Source organism: Lithobates pipiens, unplaced genomic scaffold, assembly GCF_037356315.1.
Source record: "Lithobates pipiens isolate NorthernLeopardFrog02 unplaced genomic scaffold, aLitPip1_a1.2 Scaffold_3, whole genome shotgun sequence".
In the NCBI taxonomy this organism is placed as follows: Eukaryota; Metazoa; Chordata; class Amphibia; order Anura; family Ranidae; genus Lithobates; species Lithobates pipiens.
Window position 1 is genome coordinate 153536139 of NW_027507790.1, and position 10555 is coordinate 153546693.

General features: G+C 46.4%; 1 long non-coding RNA gene across 1 annotated transcript; it reads right to left on the reverse strand.

The window, feature by feature from the left end:
* Window positions 1-8037: 8037 nt before the first annotated feature.
* On the reverse strand, window positions 8038-8959 carry LOC143940004 (uncharacterized). The gene is made up of 2 exons (XR_013263795.1): window positions 8619-8959; window positions 8038-8519 (listed from the first exon to the last, which is right to left on the reverse strand). It is a non-coding gene; the product is annotated as an uncharacterized LOC143940004 (long non-coding RNA).
* Between the last annotated feature and the right edge of the window lie 1596 nt (window positions 8960-10555).

Below are 10555 nucleotides of genomic sequence, written 5' to 3' on the forward strand. Positions count from 1 at the left end.
TTTACCTGTCAACTTCAGTGAAAGATTTCTACTGAACAGCATAATTTTTTGGGGGCACAGGCAGTGGAGAAGGTAGGATACGCTTGTTTAGGACATTATTCATTTATGAGGGTTGCTTTAAAGCAGAACTTCATCCCCCCTCCTACTGCTTTTTCTTCCCCCATCCTCCTTACCTGTTATTCTGGGTTCTCTTTGAAAAACATACTCCCCTCCCCAGGAATCCAGTGTTGCCCTGCAGTGACCTGCTGTTCAGGTGTCATAGCCTGTATCCGATGCCCCTCCTTGGTCTCCTCAGCTGGCTCTCTCTTATGGTTTCAGGCACCTTGGTCCCTAAAGACATGATCCAACTCCATACTCTGACCACTCTACTTAAAAATGTTATGGGGATATCTCAGGAGGGTACCTGAGCAGGACACATCATTTTCACCTAGGCAAAAACAGAACCAGGGGAGAAGGCCAGCAGAAAAAAAAACTATTATTATTGTGGGGGGAATGCGAAGGCAGGGAATAAAGTCTATTTGCAGAGTGACATTCTGCTTTAAGTCAATTCTGTTTGAACATTCTTTATCATTTTAATCTGTTGCCACTGATGTCACACATGCTATATATCCAGCTTCACGGAAGTGGACCTTCTTTTGAGGCACTGCATAAGCGCAAAGGTTTGTGTTGGAATAATGCCATATAGCATGCTTCGAACACAAAGACCAAGCTATCACTGACAACTTCTAGTCTCGTACTAATGATCAAGAGGCGGGAGACCAGCTCTTGATCATGTGATCACAGTGATAGCCTGTGATTACCTCTTACAGTGATCAATCAGTAAGAACCCACTCCCGTGCTCCTCACTTTCTGAATTGGGGAAAAAAAATGTTCTCCTAGATAGAGCAGAAGAATGTAAACAAAAAAAGTCTGTGCGCAAAAATTGTATTAATAATAATAATAATAATAAAGATAAAACAGCTAGATCAATGAATAATCTACTTCTGTGTAGCATCCAATGTCAGGGTCAAATGTTGGGGGTCGGGGGTCAGTACACTTTCAGCAGGATTTTAAAAAAAGCACACTATTGTTTCTACTATGGTTGGCCCTACTACATATATAAATGTAGCGGATGACAATTGGGATCAAATGTCACACGCATTGTAAATTTAGTCTTTGCCTCAGGACCCTACGGTACTGAGGGTTAAATGTGTAGGTAAGCCTTAACACCAGTCTGGCCAGGCCATGTTTGAAGTTCTGCCTGGTCATGTGAGCGGTGAGGTGCACATAACAGGCTAGAACCAGGCCTGGTTGGATGTTTGGGTATGGCTCTCTCGGAGCCAATCAGCTGGAGTGCCGGGCCCGCTGAGGAGTCTGGGAGGGGGTACTTAAGAAGGTGTGGGTCACATGTTTGGAGCTCCGGAGTTGTTCGGGAGACCTGTGTGGTCTGTTCTGGTTCCAGGACCAGGTTAGTCCCGTGAGGGGTCCCGGTCACGAGGTGTCAGACATCCTGCAGCATGTTCCTGTCAGTGGCCCCTGATAGACCTGTCTGGTCTGGGGTAGGGATCCGTCTGTTCCCGAGTCTCAGAACCTGCTGGTCCGAGGTGCTGTAACTGAGGGAGGATTCAAAGTGTCCGGGTATGCTCTCGGCTTGGAGGGACACCACAGCTCATGGAAGTGAACGGGGAAGGACTCTTCAGAGGAGGGCCGACAAGTGGCATCCTGAGAAGTGCCTGGTTACTGAGTTGGGAAGGACATTGATGAGTTCACACTTTTCCAGTACCACAAAGGAAGCGGGAAACATTCCAGGTACGGTAGGAAAAAGGTTCCTGTTCATCTTCAGTTGATTGTTTAAGTTTGAGTCAACGTGCTGACTGCCATGATCTCTGGCTAGAGGTCTGTTCAGCCTTGAAGTACCCAGCTGCGAGTGGCTACTCTCTGGGTGGAAGTAGAGACTTTGTTAAACCTGCAGTTCAAGGTACCTGAGTTTTTCACCCGTGCCCTCTGTTCCCTAAGAGACTGTGTTTTGTGAAAGTTCTACTGCAAAATAAAACCTTTTGAAAGGACTTTATCTGTGTCAGTGTACAAGTAGTTGGGTATCAACCCTGGGAACCCCTAGACACGGAGGAGCAGGCCAGGAGAAGGTAACCGGTAAGCTCATTCAGTCAAGGCTGCCCTGCAACGGGTTATGGCCGCTACACAAACAACAAATAACAAACAAATATGTGGTGTTCCTTTAGACATTTTGGGGTTTCTTTTTGATACTGGCGTGAAAAATATAGCTAAAATGTAAAAAAAAAAAAATGTTATCATTTTGATAATAAAAATACATCAGAAGATATCCATTACCTTTTACCACCAAATAAAGGTCCAATTTATTCTAAAAAATAAAATGGTTTAATTTACATGGATACACAAAGTAGTTGCAATGAAATGTACAGATTTACTAACACATTCCTAATTTGCAAAACTGTGTTCAGGAGTTCAAGATTTGTTTTACCTTCAGGCATTTACACTCCTGGAAGACATTTCTTTTCCACTTAAAGAAATCCTGGGTACACATATACCAAAAGGTCAGTTCAGCAGGAGCTGGCTGAATTTGGGTCCATGTGTCTCTGTTCAACAGAAGCTGATCTAATGATGGCATCTGTGGAAACGCAGCATTCAATCAGCATGTAAGCAGGTTGTAGACTGCTGCGAACAGTGTGGGGCAAAATTAAAAATGTCTTGTAATTTTGACAGACCACTGTTTATGCTAACTCATGATAACTTTGTGTTGACTATTGTGCTTTAGCTAGCAGGCTGTCAGGGTATAAGTAAAGGGTTAACATAGGCTCTGTTTATAGGCTCTGTGTTTTCCTGGTCTTTTTGGGTTCTGCCCTCTACCCTATGTTGCTATAAAATGGGAGAGGGCTCTGCTCTGAGGAGAACATGGGAAAGAGAGCAAACTGAGCTATGGACTTATGCAGCTGATGCTTCTAATGCCGCGTACACACGATCAAACAATCGGGTGGAAAAGTCTGGCAAACTCAAGTCCGCCGGACAATCCCCCCATGTGTAGCCTCCGGTGGACTTTTTTTACCCGAAAGTACGGTGGACTTAGAAAGTAGTTTTGCACTCCAATCTTCCCGCCGGACTTGCATTTCGGCTGACAATCCGGCCGTGCATATGCCAGTCCGCCGTACTTTTGAAATGAGCGGACTTTTCCTGCCCAGAGAAAAGTCTGCTCATTTTGAGCACGTCTCCAGGTAGGCGGGGCCTGCGAGGAATGCGTCGCTGGCCCGTCACCTGGTATGGACTTAAAGGGGAACCCCAACGCCAAAAAAACGGCATGGGGTCCCCCAGGTCCACATCAGACCCTTGTCCGAGCACACTACCCGGCCGGCCAGGAAAGGGGGGGACGAGCGAGCGCCCCCCCCCCCCCCTCCTGAGCCGTACCAGGCCGCGTGCCCTCAACATTCAACATGGGGGGGCGCCTTGGGGAAGGGGGGCCGCACGCCCCCCCACCCCAAAGCACCTTGTCCCCATGTTGATGAGGACAAGGGCCTCTTCCCGACAACCCTGGCCGTTGATTGTCGGAGTCTGCAGGCGGGGGGCTTATCGGAATCCGGGAGCCCCCTTTAATAAGGGGGCCCCCGGATACCGGCCCCCCACCCTATGTGAATGAGTATGGGGTACAATGTACCCCTACCCATTCACCTGTAAAATAAAGTACAAAAAAAACATAAAACACAAGGGTTTTATATAGTTTATTGCACAGCTCCGGGGGTCTTCCGTATTTGGGGGTCTTCTCGCCGGACTCCTCCGCTATATTCTTCTAACTCTTTTACTAGCGGAGGAGCCCGGCTTTCTTCCTCGCCGCCGCCCTCTTCTGCCGACTTCGGGGGTCTTGTCCCCCTCTTCGGTTCTTCTGCTGGGCCACCGCGCCTTCTTCTAGCTAGGTCTTCTAGGTGGCCCGGTCTTCTGTCGCCGCTGTCGCCGCCTTCTGTTCTTCTCTTCAGATGTTGCCTTGTCGCATCCTCCGCTCACAATGTCACCGACGCGACCTATATAGGGACATCACCGGATGATGTCCCCGCCCATTATGGTGTCACAGTCCCAGAGGATGCTGGGACTGTGACATCATAATAGGCGGGGACATCATCCGGTGATGTCCCTATATAAGTCTCCGCGCGTCGCGTCAGTGCCATTGTGAGCGGACGATGCGACGAGGCAACATCTGAAGAGAAGAAGAGAAGAACAGAAGGCGGCGGCGGTGACAGAAGACCGGAAGAACCAAAGAGGGGGACAAGACCCCCGAAGTCGGAAGAAGAGGGCGGCGGCTAGGAAGAAAGCCGGCTCCTCCGCTAGCAAAAGAGCTAGAAGAAGATAGCGGAGGAGTCCGGCGAGAAGACCCCCGAAGACGGAAGACCCCCGGAGCTGTGCAATAAACTATTTTAACCCTTGTGTGTTGTGTTTTTTTGTACTTTATTTTACAGGTGAATGGGTAGGGCTACATTGTACCCCATACTCATTCACATAGGGTGGGGGGCCAGTATCCGGGGGCCCCCTTATTAAAGGGGCTCCCGGATTCCGATAAGCCCCCCGCCCGCAAACCCCGACAACCAACGGCCAGGGTTGTCAGGAAGAGGCCCTTGTCCTCATCAACATGGGGACAAGGTACTTTGGGGTGGGGGGGCCGTGCAGCCCCCCTTCCCCAAGGCGCCCCCCCATGTTGAGGGCACGTGGCCTGGTATGGCTCAGGAAGGGGGGCCGCTCGCTCGTCCCCCCTTTCCTGGCTGGCCGGGTAGTGTGCTCGGACAAGGGTCTGATGTGGACCTGGGGGGGACCCCCACGCCGATTTTTTTCGGCGTTGGAGTTCCCCTTTAAGTCCATACCAGGTGGCGGGGCCAGCGACGCATCCTTCACGGGCCCCGCCTACCTGGAGACGCGCTCAAAATGAGCGGACTTTCCTCCGCGTGTGTGGGCGAGTCCGTTCATTTCAAAAGTACGGCGGATAGTCCGGCGGACTTAGTACGCTGTATTAGTCCACTGAAAAAGTGCCGTGTGTGGGCAAGTAGCCCATTCGGAAAGTCCGGCAGACAGTCCGGCGGGAAGTCCGCCAGATTAAGTCCGCCGGATAGTCCGCTACGTGTGTACGCGGCATAAGGAGACCAACCCTTTTCCGGGTACTCAGGCAGAGGATAAAATGGACTTCCTGAACCAATGGACTTTATCACACTAATGTCAGTTACACACGATCGGACTTTCCGCCAACAAAACCGTGATTTTTGTTCGAAGGTTGCTGGCTCAGACTTTTCTTGCATATACACAGTCACACAAATGTTGGCCAACAATTCCGAATGTAAGAATGCGGTGATGTACAACATGTATGACGAGCTGATAAAAAGGAAGTTCAATAGCCAATGCGCCACCCTTTGGGCTCCTTATGCTAATCTCGTGTTTATCTCATGTTAGTAGAAGTTTGGTGAGAGACGATTCGGTCTTTTCAGCCTCGTGCTTTTCAGCCTCATGCTTTTCAGTTCGTTTCTGCTTTTCAGTTTGTGCTTGTGGGTTCGTATCTGTTCTTCAATGCGTATTGTCAGTTCCTTCCCACCTTTCAGTGCGTTCTATTTATAGTTCGCTCCTGTTTTTCAGTGCGTTCTTGTCTGCTCGTTTCTGATTTTCAGCTCGTTCTTCTCAGGTCCTTTCTGATTTTCAGTGTGTTCTGTCAGTTCGTTCTGAGCAGCCAACCATTTTCTAGCCATGTTGAGGTTACGTTCTCATCAGAGAACTTGTGCCATTGTTGGGCTTGGTGTTGGAGTTTTTGCTTTGACCCAAGTCCAGTCCATGAACAGGCTGAGGAGGATTTAATGGACCACGAATTGGTTACTTAATCGTGACCAATTCTCTCATATGCCTTTGCTGCGGAAACTCCAGGAGAATAATCCTGACCATTTCAGGAATTATCTCCAGATCTCCGGATGACGGACCCCATTTTTCACCGTCCAATGGATTTGCTTGCCCACTATATTACCAAGACACCTGCATGCAGCAAGCCATCACTCCTGAGCAAAGGCTAGTCGCCACCTTACGGTACTTGGCTACAGGGGGAAGTCTCCAGGATATTACGTTTACGACTGGGATCTCCTCCCCAGGCTCTGGGAATCATTATTCCAGAGATCTGTTCTGTCATCACTCAGGTCCTGCAGAAGGATTATATTAAGGTACGTTTTATCCTTTAACAGCACATTCTATGTATTTAATGTTTGCTAAAGTATGGTATTTATATCATCTTTCCCTAATTACCTTGATTGTAATATGATGTGAATGTCCTCTTTGTCCTCATGCATGCTGTTAGCTTTTAATGCTCATTTTTTTGTCCTTCATGCATATTTGCCTTCACTAACCTCCCCAGTATGCTATCCTGGGCCCAGACACACCTAGCCTAGTCTCTTAACAATGTATTTTGTCAGCTTCATTGTAGTGCTTATCCTAAACACCCCCTAAAATGTGTCCAAATGTTATTGTTGGCCTTAAATTCAGGCATAGTGCAAGAGGCTTTTGGGGGGGGGCTAAAACTAATTTGGAACCCTCCCCCCAACCGCTAAGTCAACCTATACCAATACTCTATCTTCTGACTTTGCCAAACCCATACACTACCTCTTTTGTGGTCATATTTATGGATGAATTCACCAAAGCATGTAGTGCAAGTGCCTGCCTGAATACTTTCAAATGGTACTGTTTAAAGTTTTGTTCTCCTATTATCTTAATAGTTAATTGCAGAATGTTAAAAATGTGCTTCAATTTAGACAGTGTGTATTCATAATTTTAAATTATGACACTTCTTACCTGTCCAGTGGGCTGCCAATAGTGTAAGTAAGGAGTGGCTGGCCAAAGTAACACACATTATTTATGCATTCAGCTCTCAATGAAGTGGAGAGGGTTACCTGTTCAAAACACCCCCCCCCCCTAAAATTTTTACAATGGGCCATCAGAAGGAGTGAGGAATCTGATAAGTGTACCTTATACTTTTGTCTTTAAATAAATATTTCAATAAATGTTATACTTATGTTGGCCAACAATGTTTGTGTCTAATCTACTTGCAATTTTATGTGCAAAAGTGCTATTTTTTTCTTGTTTGACTCCACAGTTTCCTTCCAACCCACAGGAATGGAAGACTGTGGTCTCCCAATTTGCCCAGCAGTGGGACTTTCCCAACTGAAGTGGTGCGATAGATGGGAAACACGACCGCATGTCCCACACTCCAAATCTGGGTCATACTACAACAACTATAAGGGGTATAGTAGTATTGTGTTGTTGGCTGTGGTTTCAGTGACTTACGAGTTTCTCTATGTGGATGTGGGGAAGAATGGCCAGATGTCAGAATGGCAGCTTGGGCTTGCCACCTCCAGCAGATAACGTGGTGGGCCTCCCATTTGTGTTTATGGCAGATGAGGCATTTGCACTGGGGGACCATCTGATGAGGCCATTCTCAATGAGGACCCTCACCCCGGAGCAGAGAGTTTTTAACTTCCAGCTGGCCAGAACAAGAAGAGTGGTGGAGAAGCCTTTGGCTTAATGGCCAGTTGGTTCTGGCTATTCCTAACGTCAATAAATATGGCCTAATACAAACGGAACCATATTATTCTGTGATACTGCATTCTACATAATTTTCTGCGAAAGAATGCAGCTAACTATGTAGCCTCAGTTGCAACTGAGGCCGACTCACCAGCAGAAACCTTGATGGCACTTGAACCTGGCCATCCTGGCTTGCCCCCCCCCCCCCCAAAAAGCGCCCGTGAAGTACGACAAAGCTACGTGGAGTACTTTGCGAGTAGGGGGCAATTGATATGCCAGAGAATCTTTAAAAGCTCTTTAAAAAAATTTTTTGTCAAAAACTGAACTCATATTTCATTTGAGTTACTGCTTGTGTTTCTTATCTGTCTCCTAGGTTCTCTAATGGCCTTTTCTTTTTGGCCATTTTCATCAATAGTGCAAACGTAACTCATTTGATACATGAGGTGACAAGAAGTGAATAAGACATACAGAAATACATTTTCATAAATGCTGACAGAAAATGTTTTAGAATGTAATTGAAAACACAATGAATCGCAGGAACTATTGCAGTACAAGATTGGCATATAGTAAGGTCATTAATGTGATACGATAAGAGCTTATGTTATTAAGATTCTATAGAGGTAAGAGCTGTAAGTCTTTAATGGGTTAGAATCCTTCTGCATTGAGTCGAAGTTCCTATTAATTCTGTTTAATATTATGCTCAATGTGGTGATTTAGAGAGAGGAAGGAAAAAAAAATACAAAAAAACAAAACAAGGAGGGGTAGACCGAGATATATGGGGGTTTTTAACTTTGCAGAAGTGAGTTCGTTATCCCGTGCACATAGAATATGCGTCTGTGGATTTGAAATGTTGCCAATTGTACCATGTTGCTGTGAATTTGGGTAGTGTTGCATGAGAGATCTTAATCAGTTCTTCAATATTTTCAATGCTATTCAATCTGCTGAACCACTCCTCTTTTGTTGGGACAGATGTGGAGCGCCTGTACAATAGTAAAGAAAAGCACAAGAACCATCACTAAAGTAATAATAATAATATGAACACAAAACAAATACTTACTTTTTAAAAGCACTTTCCTGACCTTTCTATACTGATTGTCCTCAATTTCAGGTCTGACCAGTGTTTCCTCATTTGCTCCTTGGATCGTCATACCCCAAAATTCCTGTGCAGACTTCTCACAACTTTAGTCACGATCTTGGCCTTTCTCACATTAGGGTTTATGTAAGGTCCATACTTCCCATCATAGTCAGCCCTCTTCAAGATTTCCACCATCTCTACAAAGGACATATTTGAGGCCTTATAGCTTGTCCTGAATCTGGAACTGCCTTGCTCTGGGCTTTCCTTGTCGTTGCTGCTCTCTGCGCGCACCTGCTGTATCTCCGCCCTTGTGCTCTCCCACTGAGGCGGGTAAGAGGTGGAGAATACACTAGAAGGAAGGACAGAGGTGGAGTTTTACTCATACACAGTGTATATAAAGCATAACATGTGTGTGTCGTACGTACGATTTGTGAGTGGAGGGTGGAGGATCGTAAGCGCTGATCGTGCAAATGAAGATACAATTTTAACTTGGGCCATCAGTGGTTAGTGGCCTATTTTGCTTATAGATTGAGGCCTATCTTGGGACAAGATTAGCAGTGTTTAGCTTGACATTAGGGTTTGTCTTGTGTTGTGTCTTGCAGATAAAATGGCCCAGACATCCTGTCAAATTTCTCAACATGTACAGGGAGCTGCCATGTCTCTGGCAAGTGACATGCAGATAATACTTCAACAAGCAAAAGAGGAAGGCAGCGCTGGAGAAACTGTTGGGTTTGGTGAAGCCGTTGACTCCCACGGCAGACATCAACTATTTGAAGGCCAAAATTCGTAGCTTGAGGAGCACATATAATAGGGAGCACAAGAAAGTCCAGGATTCCATGAGATCAGGATCAGCAGCCAATGACATATATGTACCCAGACTCTGGTACTACGACAGACTGCCTTTTTTGTCAGACCAGACTGAACCCAGGCCATCACTATCTACACTTCCATCCACACTTCTTTCCACATCAGATGAGGCTCTTGAAGTCCAACCTGGGCCTTCCACCCAGGAAAATGTGGAGTCCAGCTTGAGCCAGGTATAGCATTGTTCAACATATTTCTTGTCAAAAATTTAATGATGTTAACTAGATGCTATTATTGATCACTAATTTCTGATTTAACAAAGTGGTTTACATATCAATAGACAGTAGTAGCCAAAAATGATTGGGACAAGAATGAAAAATGCTGGGGTCAGAATGATAGTCTTTTCTATTTATTAACATTCAATTTGCAACAGCCATGAGCTAAAAATTGTGTGTGATTGATGACCAAAAAACTAAAACTATGTACCATATTCATACACAGGAAAGTCTCAGCCAGGAGGTGGCCATGGAAAGCAGCCTGACGGAATCCCAGGTTCCTCCCCTCTGCCCTCCAACCAAAAGGACCAGGAAGGCGAGGAACCTGGAGGAGTCAGCAACTGCTTTAATTTGCTGGGCTACTGCGGTACTTACAACGACCCCTGGTGGTCACAAGTCATTTGGATGTGTGACAGTGAGTAATCTGGAACACATGGAGGAGGGCCAACACCTCATCTGTGAGGAGATCATTCTTCAGGCCCTAAACAAGGGGACAACTCACAAATAAAATCCACCTGTGTGAGTTGGACCATAGTACTCCTCCACCACCTCCAGCAACACCACTAACACCACAGCTACCCAACTCACCAGAGCAGCATGGGAGGAAGCGTTGGAGGAAGTGTTGAGATAGATGGCCTGGGTCTGGTCTGGTCTGGCAAAAGATGCAGGCTATTGTAAGACCACAGCCTCGGGACATATATGTCATCTGCTGCTGCTCCCGATCTCTCGGAGTCCTGGACCGTATTGTGCTCCCTATTAAATTGGCTCCTCAAGTTACCAATTTTGACAGTCAAATCATTTATGTCTGCCCTGAGGTACAAAGGCTTCACCAATTCCACTGTTTCTCCAGCGTTGCCTTCCC